Here is a 12,306-nt window from a genome sequence, read left to right on the forward strand (position 1 = left end):
AATTGCTTTCCCCAGCAATCATTCTATTTTTCCAAAATGCTCCTGAGAAAGTAAAAACAAAAACAAACTCCAGATAGAGTGCCAGCTGTACAAGGGATTGGTGAAAATGGTGATAAACACAGTTTCTGCTGCTGATTCTTTAAATGATTCTGGTGATAGGCTATCCCAGGTATGTTATCAGGAGGAATCAAAAGGCTTAATTTATAGGAAGAGGTTTTTTGGCTCAGTGGTTCTGCTCTCTTCCCTCCCCCTTCTCCGCACCCCCCCCCCCCAATACCTAATCTGGAATACATTGAGCCACAGCCAGGTTGTTGGAGAGCTTGAGGTTCTCACCTCTCAGACACAGAGCCTTGGCTAGGTCTTTATAAGAGTCTAAGACTACTTGTTGTTGAGTCATTCAGTTGTGTCTGCCCCTTCATGACCGTACTGCCCATGGGATTTTCTTAGCAAAGATACTGGAGTGGTTTGCCATTTTCTTCTCCAGTGGATTAAAGCAAACAGAGTTTAAGTGACTTGTCCAGGGTCACACAGGCTAGTAAGTGTTTGAGGCTAAATTTGAACTCAGGTCTGACTCTAGGCCCAGAGCTCTATCCACCGAGCTATCTATATGCCTCAGTCTCATTTAGCTGCAAGACTAGAGAGACTTCTTTGTTCTGTGCATCGATAATTAAGCACAGAGCTTCATTATGTCCATGGAGATTTGGAGGTATAAGCATGGCAGCTGATACTGGCCTACCACTTCTCCGTCAATAAATAAGATGCCTAGTTGAAATTTAGGGGTACAGGATTCATGAGCCTGTCCATCAGTCTCACATGGCCCCTCAATCCCTAGTGAGCCCTTTGTGGGGCATAGTTGATTTAAGGTAGCCTTGATAGTTGGTTTTTCTTTTTAATCCATTCATCACCTTTTCTACTAGTTCCTTTTTTTTGTTAATTAATTTTGTGTAAATTATCTGAAATCATTCTTCCTGGGCTCTGAGATGTAGTGATTTTAAAAGGTAGATAGGTACACTTATCCCTTCCAAATCATGACTTTCCCCATCATGGTTTCGCTATATCTCAGGTCAACATAAGAAATAAAATGGGAATTTTGGACAGAAGCCACAGACCACACAAAGGCCAGCAGACTACACAGAGCCTATGACCAAATACTTAACCCAGATTTTCCAATAAGTACTGTAAACACCCTATAAAAGAAAAAGAAAAAAATTCAGACTCCTTCTCTGGTATGAAGAGAGGGCCAAAAATTTTTACACAGATTTTCCAGATCGCGGGGGTGCCTTGTCCCTAACCCCTGTGATGTGGAAGGCATAGCTGTACATTCAGGTGATTCCAGTTGAATTTGAATCTTTTTAATTCAGTTCAACATAGATATATTAAGAATCGACTCCATGCCAGTCTTTATGCCAGGTACTAGGCTTTCAAAAAGCTTACAATCTAATGAAGCAGAAGCAGCATCAGCAAATGCAGTAATACTGTGAGATAGAATGTAATTAGTGCCATGGATAGGTGTAAGGGAATTTGAGAAGCAGAGATTACATTCCACTAGAGAGGACTGGAGTAAACATGAAGAAGGTAGCATCCTGAAGGCAGGGAGGGATGGCACCAGATGCCAGGATGAAGGAGTGTGGTCCTTTGGAGGAGGATACAGCCTGCTCCCATTCAGAGGTAGGAGACAGCAGGGTGAGATCAGGGAGCAGTTGGTATCTCAGTTTGGCTGGAATATAGAATTTGAGAGAGGAGGAGTCACATAATCAGTCTGTCCTTGTCAGAGACAAGGATTTAGAAGATTTAGCAGACTTTTGGATAACACTCTTCAGTTATGCTTGCCAGTTTCTGGTCTGCTGCCCAGCATATCCCAAATTCTTTCTGTGACAAACCAGCTTCCCTTTATACAGAACACTGTATCTGGCCCTTACCCAACACAGTGATTTCTGTTAAGAGCTTTGGCTCTCCAGGGTCTAGGTCTGGTAGCCTGTGGTATTTACACATGCTGTCTCCTGGATGAATGATTACAGAGAGGAATTAGTCTGGATCAACAGATGAAACCAGAGAATGGCACTATACGATGATATATAAAATGCTGTTGTCCTTTCCTACAATTTAATGTCAGACTCTAGGAACTTGACCTGAATTATCCTGACTTTCAATGACTCACTACAGGCTCCTGCCTGGTGGGCATGTCCAGCAGGCATATGATTACAGGTCCAGGTGTGCATTAGGACAGCCAGCCTGTGGATTATTTATGGATATTGAAAGACATGTTGCCCACGGTACAAGGCACTAGGCTTATGAAAGAGGCTCATTGCTATGAGTAACAATATGTGACATTTGTATCTAAGATTTGAGCCTAGAGGAGGATGAGTTAAGGAATTTGTAGGAATAGAGGCAATCCATTTACCTCCCTGTAGGTTATGGAAATTAAAACCTGTAGAAATCTGGTCACTTCCTTGCTATTACAGAGACCAACTCAGCCCTGGCTTTGCCTGCTGGATTTCATCTGATAGCCCAGGTTATGTTGAAGAGTAGGAAAAGTTTATTAGTCCCCAAAGATAACATTTTGAACATGTTGTTAGGGCTTCCCTCTGGGCTAAGGGTGCAGAATCAGTCCTGCATGTATGCGTGCTTGTGTGTGTGCTTGTGTGTGTGCTTTGTGTGTGTGTGTGTGTGTGTGTGTGTGTGTTTGTGTGTTTGTACTCAGACTCCGGATAAGGGAAGAGTGGAGAGAAGAGAACAAAGGTATTAGGGACAGCAGTCCAAAAGCACTGCAGGAGATATCATTGGTTCTTTTTCTCTAAGGCAGTTAGAGTAGCCAGCTTTGTGTCTTGTGTGTGACTGAATCCCCAAGTCAGTTGTTCTTTTTCTCCTGAGAATGCTCTTTTATGTTTGTTTTAAAATAGTCAATGGCCCAAGCTTCTCATAGGCTCCTTAGGAGCAATCAATCCATTCCCATGTTGCCTAATAGATTTTTTTTAAAGCGAAGAAGAGCCAAAATGAACATAGCAGGTGCTGGTTTTGTCAGAGATTTATTGTGACCTTGAACAAGTTGTGAATTTAAGATTGTCTGGTGGAGAGGAACTAGGTTTGAGTCTTGACTCAGCTAAACAAAATTATTTTTATTATTATAGATAATAAAATAATAGTAATAATAGCTAGCATTTATATAGCACTAAGGTTTGCAAAGCACTTTACAAATAATATCTCATTTTATCCTCATAACAACACTAAGAGGCAGGTGCTATTATTATCTCCATATTGTAGGTGAAGAAACTGAGGCAGTCAGGTTAAGGGTTACACAGCTAGTATGTCTGAGACCAGATTGGAATTCAGCTCTTCCTAATTCCAGGTCCGGTGATCTGTTCACTGTGGCTTTATCTACACACATGACATTGAGGAAGTCACTTAACTTCTCTGTTTCTCTTTAAAACAAGAATAACAACACCTGCCCTCCCTATATCACAGGGTTCTTATGGAGCTTCCCATGAGATAAAAATATATAAAATGCTTGGCTGTTTAGCTATCACCTTATTACCATGGCCTATTAGAGGTCGTTCTGTAAAGAACAGAGCAAACATTTATTAAATTCCTGCTGTTGTGCTAGGCACATAGAACAGGGGTTTTTAATCTGGAGCCTATAGTAGATTTCAGGCAGGTTCATGAATTTTGAAGGGCAAAAATTCTATCTTTTTAATTCTCTAACTGAAAATAGCATTTATTCAATTTTAAAAATAGACAAGCAAAAGTGGTACTACTAGTACTACTTTGTAAATCATATATGTATGTATGTATATATATGTATATATATATGCATGCATATATTTTGCATTTAAAATAAGTTTTTGCAACAACACTGTCAAAGCTCCATGACAGAAAAACAAGTCAAGAACTTCGGCTACAGAGGAATGGGCCAATCTGATGATGTAGTTAAAATCATGTAATATCAAAAAGGAAATGAATAGGTTTTGGAATGGAACTGAGCAATCAGGGCTGTCTTTTTGCATATATAAGACAGCAATGATTTGAAGGAATGCAGAACTCCTTCCTTGCCCCAGTATTCTACTCTATGTATCTGCTAACAATTTCTGTAATGAGAGATTAATGTCTTTAGGTTAACGAACATCTATTTTTCTAACATGAGCCTAGTCCTGAGAGGGTTAACACATTAAACTGTTTTCATTCATTTACATTTTAGTATGAGCTAATTTGTCAAATGAATTTCCATGTTGTTAAATAGTTTAGGACATAGAAAATTGGGGTGGGGAGAGGAAAGGAAGTGGAGAAAAGAAGGAGAGAAAAAGAAGGAGACAGAGAGAAAAGTTGACGCACTGAACCTGGTCTGGGCAGACCTCTGTGGAATATTTCAGCTTAGGGCCTTGAGTGCTGAGGTAAAGTAGAAAGGGAGATAGGGCACCAAAAGGCTTTACCTCATTCACAATTTGCTTAGGGCTGGTCCTAAATGTAAATGAGGGTCATTGATGGAGGGTGAACTTTTTGAAAGGGAAGGAATTGAAATCTGGAACTCATTTAGAACCTAAGGCATATCTTTAAATAAGAGTGATAGTTAATACATTTCTCATGAATGCTGAAAAGTATATATCTATAATATTTAAAATATACTGAATTACGTGGAGATTGATATATTCACACTTTGTTATTTATCATTGCTGCTTAATGAACTTATTGTTATGGATAATACTTGTGTTTGGAATTTTATGTGAAAATTCGAAAGAGTTGTCTAATATATTTTGTGATGGGAGTAGGGGAGGGGAAAGCATAGTATGGATAAATTCTATCCCAAACACTCTTTTGGAAGGCTCTGTCCTCTGCTAAGGACTTCTTACTGGAGCTGCTAACAAGTGGTGCAATGGATTGGTTTACATTTCACCTCCTTTCTCTCCCTTTTCTGCCTCTGCTATAGGTGCTAATGAGCGGTGAAATGGCTAAGAGATAGGCAGTAGGAGGCCAATTAGGAAAATGTGGGGCCTGCAGAAAGCAAAAACGGAATATTTAGTCTGCGGATAATTAACTATTTTTCTCTCCCCACCCCCTTTTATTTTTCAGCAAAGTATCTTTTTTTATTTAATATTTTTAGTTTTCAGCATTGATTTTCACAAGAGTTTAAATTACAAATTTTCTCCCCATTTCTACCCTCCCCCCACTCCAAGATGGCATATATTCTGATTGCCCTGTTCCCCAGTCACCCCTCCCTTCTCTCACCCCACTCCCTCCCATCCCCTTTTTCCTTCCTTTCTTGTAGGGCAAGATAGATTTCTGTGCCCCATTGCCTGTATATCTTATTTCCTAGTTGCATGCAAAAACTTTTTTTTTGAACATCTGCTTTTAAAACTTTGAGTTCCAAATCTCTCCCCTCTTCCCTCCCCACCCACCCTCCTAAGAAGGCAAGCAATTCAAAATAGGCCATACGTATGTCCGTTATGTAAAACCCCTTCCACAATACTCATGTTGCAAAAGACTAAGTATATTTTGCTCCTTCCTATTCCTATCCCCTTTGTTCAGTTTTTCTCCTTTATTCTGCCTGTTTGAAAGTGTTTGTTTTGGACTACCTCCTCCTCCTATCGCCCTTCCTTATCTCCCCCCCATTATTATCTCCTTCCTCCTTCTTCCTGTGGGGTAAGAAACAATTGAGTGTGTATGTTATTCCATCATCAGTCAAATCTGTTGAGAGCAAGATTCACTCATTCCCACTCGCCTGCCCCCTCTTCCTTTCCTACAGAACTGCTTTTTCTTGCCACGTTTTTGTGAGATAATTTACCCCATTCTATCTCTCCCTTTTTCCCTCTCTCAGTGTATTCCTTTCTTATCCCTTAATTTGATTTTTTTTATATATCATCGCATCATATTCCACTCACCCTGTGCCTTCTGTCTATACATATATGTATATAACACACACACACACACATATATGCATATATTTATATGTATATATATATATGTGCATATATATTCTCTTCAGCTATCTTAATACTGAGGTCTCATGAATTATACACATCATCTTTCCATGTAGGAATGTAAACAAAACAGTTCAACTTTAGTAAGTCCCTTATGATTTCTCTTTCTTGTTTACCTTTTCATGCTTCTCTTGATTCTTGTGTTGGAAAGTCAAATTTTCTATTCAGCTCTGGTCTTTTCACTGAGAAAGCTTGAAAGTCCTCTATTTTATTGAAAATCCATATTTTGCCTTGCAGCATGATACTCAGTTTTGCTGGGTAGGTGATTCTTGGTTTTAATTCTAGCTCCATTGACCTTCAGAATCTTAATGTAGAAGCTGCTAGATCTTGTGTTATCCTCATTGTGTTTCCACAATACTCAAATTGTTTCTTTCTGGCTGCTTGCTGTATTTTCTCCTTGATCTGGGAGCTCTGGAATTTGGCAACAATGTTCCTGTGTTTTCTTTTTGGGATCTTTTTCAGGAGGCGATCAGTGGATTGTTTCAATTTCTCTTTTACCCTGTGGCTCTAGAATATCAGGGCAGTTTTCCTTGATAATCTCTTGAAAGATGATATCTAGGCTCTTTTTTGACCATGGCTTTCAGGTAGTTCAATAATTTTTAAATTATCTCTCCTGGATCTATTTTCCAGGTCAGTGGTTTTTCCAGTGAGATAGGTCACATTGTCTTCCATTTTTTCATTCCTTTGTTTCTGTTTTATAATATCTTGATTTCTCATAAAGTCACTAGCTTCCACTTGCTCCAAACTAATTTTGAAGGTAGTATTTTCTTCAGTGGTGTTTTGGACCTCCTTTTCCATTTGGCTAATTCTGCCTTTCAAGGCATTCTTCTCGTCATTGGCTTTTTGGAGCTCTTTTGTAGTTTGACGTTAGTCTATTTTTTAAGGTGTGATTTTCTTCAGTGTATTTTTCAGTATTTTTTTGGGTCTCCTTTAGCAAGTCATTGACTTGTTTTTCATAGTTTTCCCACATTACTGTCATTTCTCTTCCCCATTTTTCTTCTACTTCTCTAACTTGCTTTTCCAAATACTTTTTTGAACTCTTCCGTGGCCTGAAACCACTTCATGTTTTTCTTGGAGGCTTTTGATATAGGCTCTTTGACTTAGTTGACTTCTTCTGGTGTTATGTTTTGGTCTTCTTTGTCACCAAAGAAGGATTCCAAAATCTGAGTCTGTTTTCACTGCCTGACCATGTTCCCAGCCAGCTTCTTGACCCTTGAGTTTTGGTTGGGGCATGACTGCTTGTAGAGTATAGAGTACTTTGTCCCAAGCTTGAGGGACTGCGCTGTTTTTTTCAGAGCTACACCAGTGCTCCTTCTCCCCCAAGAACTGCCAACCCAGACCACAACTCACATCTGAGCAGGCTCTGCACTCCTGCTGGGATCTGCCACTTAATTCCTCCCAGCAGGTGGGCCCAGAGCCAGAAGCAGCTGCAGCTGTAGCTCTGTATCTACACCACCTCCTCTGCCCTTGGGGTCATGGCCTAACTGCAAACTCCTTTCACTCTATTCCTGCAGTTTTTTCCCTCTAACCTTCTCTGTTGTCTTTGGTGTTTGTGGGTTGAGAAGTCTGGTAACTGCCATAGCTCACTGATTCAGGGCTCTAGGGCCTGTTCCACCTGGCTCCTGGTCTGGTTTGTCCTGGTGCAGCCCATGCTGGGCTCTGCTCCACTCTGCTCCCAGCTCCATGCAATAGATCTTACCCAGTGACCATCCAGGCTTTCCTGGGCTGGAGCCCTGATTCCTTTTGTTATTTCATGGGTTCTGAAGTTCTAGAATTTGTTCAGAGCCACTTTTTATAGGTGTTTGGAGGGTCCTGGGGGAGAGCTTTAGGCAAGTCCATGCTTTCCAGCTGCCATCTTGGCTCTGCCCCATGGATAATTGACTATTAACTGTATTTTTATTTCCATGCTTACTGTTTTTTTTTTCCTTTCCGTTTCTCATTAATTGGCAAAATGCATTGATTATAATGAAATGTAATTTTTTAAAAATGAAATGAACCCATGTTGTAAATCACAAAATGTCCATCATTTAACTTTCCTTTCATCTTTTTTTTTTTTTCAAATCACCTGGATGTAGTTGAAGTTTTTTTTTTCCCTGTTCCTCATAATTTAACATGGGTTGTTTGTGTATCTACAATTGAAACTTAGAGAATGAAACAAGTCCCATAAATACAATGTTTTGAGAAGAGGATTCTTTGTAATGCTGCCTGAAGCTTGCATCTGAGTGGAAAAACCACACCTTCAAGCTCATTTTGCTTTGTAATTCTACTACCTTATTAGTAGCAGCAGTTCCTTAGCTTTTAAATTTAAAAAAAGTTCGCCTTAAATGGATTCCTAAGTAAGTAACTACAAACTCTTTCTTTTGGCCTGGAAAAAAAATATATTGTTAAAAATCTGACAGGCTTGCAATTTGTCACTTTATTAGTGGTTCTTTTCAGAATAAGCAATAAGTAATATGTGTGCTAGATTTTCAGTTAATGAAGCAATCTAAGCAATTGAAATTCTTGTAAAAGGCATTTCTTTAAATGACCTTCCCCAATATAAAGAAGCTCTTTAATTTCAACATTATTTTTTTTAAAAAATTGAAAGCCTATGAACATCCCGTTTAGAATATTGAGTTGGAAAGTCTCTTTTTATCTGGCAATTGTCTACTGATCAAATTATTGCTGCACTAGGAAGAAGTAAATGTTATTAAAAATTCAATTAAAAAGAAGAGATTTTCAGACTTTAAAATTTATATTTGGTACAAAATGAGATACACAACAGCCTTGCATTGAAATAATTTCAAATATAGGGGTTAGAATAGGACAAAATAGAAAACTAACAGATTGATAGAAAAAATAATCAAAATGGTTCTGCAATCATTCTGAAAATATCTTTCCCTACATAAAAATAAAATGTGATAGGGATTTGGAATTACCTTTAAAAACAGAAGTAGAAGTTTGCTTAAAAGCCATTTAGGCTCCTTGTCCATTGTATGTAGAGTAGTTAGGTAGTTGGAAGAAGCTTGCGTGGTGTTTCTCATCCTAGCTATCCATTTGTTAAATCTAGCTAGCAAATTTTCCAAATTTGAAAATTTGGAGGGAGAATCATGCTCCTGTTGTTTTCAGGTTTCTTAACTATGCATATTGATGTCACTCTTTTGTGATTATTAAACTGTACTCTATGAATGTTCTATTAATTTAGAGTTAAAAGCATGATGTAATGCAACAGAACACTATTTTGAGTCAGCAGGACCTTAAGGATCATGGCACTTTTCCATGCATTTTGCAACCGAAACCTTCCATATGCATTGTCTTCTCTATTAGAATGTGAGCACCTTGAGAACAGGGACTGTCTTACTTGTCTAATGACTATCCATCCATCTATCCATTGTAAAATTTGCACCAAATTTAAGTTAATTGCAATAATTGATCTTGATTTCCCTGAAAGAGAAAGAAACATACCATAACTCTTGAATAGGAAGATGGTAGAATATGGGTGTGAAGTGATGCATGTTTTATCAGATGCAGTCAATTAGGTTAGGTTTTACTTAATTTTTTCCTTGTCACATGGGAGGATTTGATATTGGTATTGGCAGCTATGTTGGAAAATGATGAAGATATGAAACAAGTGAAAAGTAAAAGTTATTAATTCAGAAAATAAACTTTGGTGGGAAAAATTGTTCATCTATTCTTGCTGTTCATTCTTTGTTTTCAAAGAGAACCAGTGACCTCATGGGGATGTCTTGTCTTGTATGTGATTTGGATTGAAGTGAGGCAATGTTTCGAAAACTCATCAGCCTCACTCTCTCTTCCTACCAAAGTCCAGTGGCAAGACAAAAGTCAAGATGGCCCAAGATGTATTGAATGACCTCGGTGTCTTTGATATCTGACCAGGCACCAAAACAACAACACAAAACAGATTAAAAAGCTAAAAATTCAATTATCCAGATTCATGCTGTTGTTATGCAGGAAACTAAATGAGAGAATCTGGCTGGCTAGTTCTTCTGTTGATTCTAAGATTTATTATCAAAGGTACTAAGTATTTTGCAGTAGAGAGCCTCTACAATATGGACCACAAAGTCACTAATTAATCAGCAACCCTGTTTGGCATCAGTGGATACAAAGAACAGTCTTGGCTGTCTGTTTGGTCTCTACCAAGCAATTAACTTAATGGACACTTGAAAAACTGCCAGGTTTTTTTTTTTAATATGCTTTATAGACAATCTTTCACACACATAGTATTTTCTGACCCATGTGGACAACTTACTGTTGCCCATACATATCATTCCACTTCTCATCTCTGTATCTTTGCATAGTTTGCCCTCGTGCCTAGAATGCACCCTCTCCTTACCTCTGCCTTTTAGAATGACTAATTTCCTTTCAGGCTCATCTCAGGTGCTATCATCTGCATGAGGCTTATCCTCAGGCTCTCAGTTGCTCTTACCCTGTTCTAAAATTACTTTGCATTTGCCTTGTATACATTTTGTATTTAATCTTTATAAGTAAGTATACCTTTTGTTTCTCACCCAATTAAATATAAGCTCCTAAAGGACAGGAATAATTGCATTTTTGTCTTTGGATCCTTAGCATATAGCATAGCACCTAGTACAGCCACTTGATAAATACTTGTTAAATGAATGAATATGTGAATGCATGGTTTCTTCCAGTTGACATTCTGTCAGCAAATTGGGCAGCTATTTGTATAGAGTGGAAACACATGCCCTTTACAATGTAATTACACTATACCGCTCTTCATTCACAGTCCAGTGTTAATCTCTGTCAACTTTTCCAATTCATTTTTCTTCAATTGTAAAAGCTTACTATCAGGAAATGACTCCCTGGTGAGTGTTTCTAGGCATTCAGCATTTGTTAGTGGCAATTGGAAAAAGGTTTTCCTTTCAGACACCTCAGAATCAGTGATCACATTTTCTCAAGGCTGGATTTTGAAGTGACCACATCTTATCAAACCTTTACCCATCCTATCATCTACTGGATCCATTCTGAAGGTAGTCAAAAACTGGAATCATTTAACATATGCACTCACTGTCTTGTGAAATGGTAGTTCCAAGGGTTGGGAACTGGCTTCTGGGATCTCCCAATCAAGAAACTAATGGTCTAGGAGTCATAAAAACAGTGTTTTAGGGAACATATTCCACGAATATTACCCTACATACTGAAATATGTTCCAGAGTATCCCATTACCTCCTTCAAGCTTTGCCAGGAGCAACAACTTATCCCTTAGAGCTATATTCTGTTTTTTTGTATTCTTCAGAATTCCACATTTCATAGACAGCTCTGCAGAATTACTTAGACCCCTTGCTCCTTCAGGACACTGTATCTATATCTCTATCTATACACATACATATATGCATATTGTTATTTATTTATATATTCTTGCCATTTTATATAGACGTGTGTGTCTGCCTGTCTGTAGGTCTCTGTGTGTATTTTTTTTTTAGCTTGCTATTTGCTGTGTGTCATCCAAGGACAACTTTTTCTCAGTACTGATTTTCAATTCAGAGAAAACCTGGCCGCCCAAGTATAAATGTCGCCATAATCACCGTAGCTATGGTTCCTTCATGTCCTACCCTTTCCTATACTTCTTCCAAATGGTAATGTGTGAGTACAGCTTAGCAAATTTGCTCCCCTCTTGGGCCATAGAAACATTCTCTTTTGCTTATGAAAACTTCCCTCCGTGAAACAGGCCATTTGCTTTCCAGATATGGGGTGGGAAAACAGGCTCAATGGCTTTTTCATTTCTTATGGAAAATCTAAACCTAGATTTTGGCTTGTGAAAATATGTGTGTGTTGTACTAGTCAGCTTTTTTTTTTTTACTACACAAGTCAATTTTGAAAAATTCTCACGTTCATAGATATTAAAATATAACAGTGCTAGAATTTTAAAACAAAACTGACAACAGTTTTTAAGGAAAGTAAAATGCTATATTTAGCTATTTTCTGTATTCTTTCAGCAAAATATGTGTTTCAGGAGAAATCCATTGAGAGAAAACATTTAATTTATGTATAGCTATTCCATATAAATGGAAGTATCTGAATTACTGTTCTTTTCTAAGAAAAAAAGATAATCAAGGCTAGTCTTACCTGCCACAATCTAAACTTAATTAGTAATCATGGGAGCAAAATGTCATTTGTAGAGTAAATTAATATATAGAAAAATGACTTTTTTTTTTCATCGTGTATACTGTGTGGCACATTTTCTTTTCCATTGGAAGTCATGGTGGTTATGAAAAACAAAGTATTTTTGCATGTTTGCTATTCCACTTATCCCCAAATTTCAGTTTGGAGCTTCTGGCCCTAATCCAACACTGCTTGTCAAATGCACTCAATATGTAAA

At 38.1% G+C, this 12,306-nt stretch overlaps 1 protein-coding gene across 1 annotated transcript in view; it reads left to right on the forward strand.

The window, feature by feature from the left end:
• PRKN (parkin RBR E3 ubiquitin protein ligase) overlaps positions 1–12,306 on the forward strand; it is a 1,915,523-nt gene that overhangs the window by 620,669 nt on the left and 1,282,548 nt on the right. The window lies entirely within an intron of this gene.

The sequence above is a fragment of the Trichosurus vulpecula genome, chromosome 7, assembly GCF_011100635.1.
Source record: "Trichosurus vulpecula isolate mTriVul1 chromosome 7, mTriVul1.pri, whole genome shotgun sequence".
In the NCBI taxonomy this organism is placed as follows: domain Eukaryota; kingdom Metazoa; phylum Chordata; class Mammalia; order Diprotodontia; family Phalangeridae; genus Trichosurus; species Trichosurus vulpecula.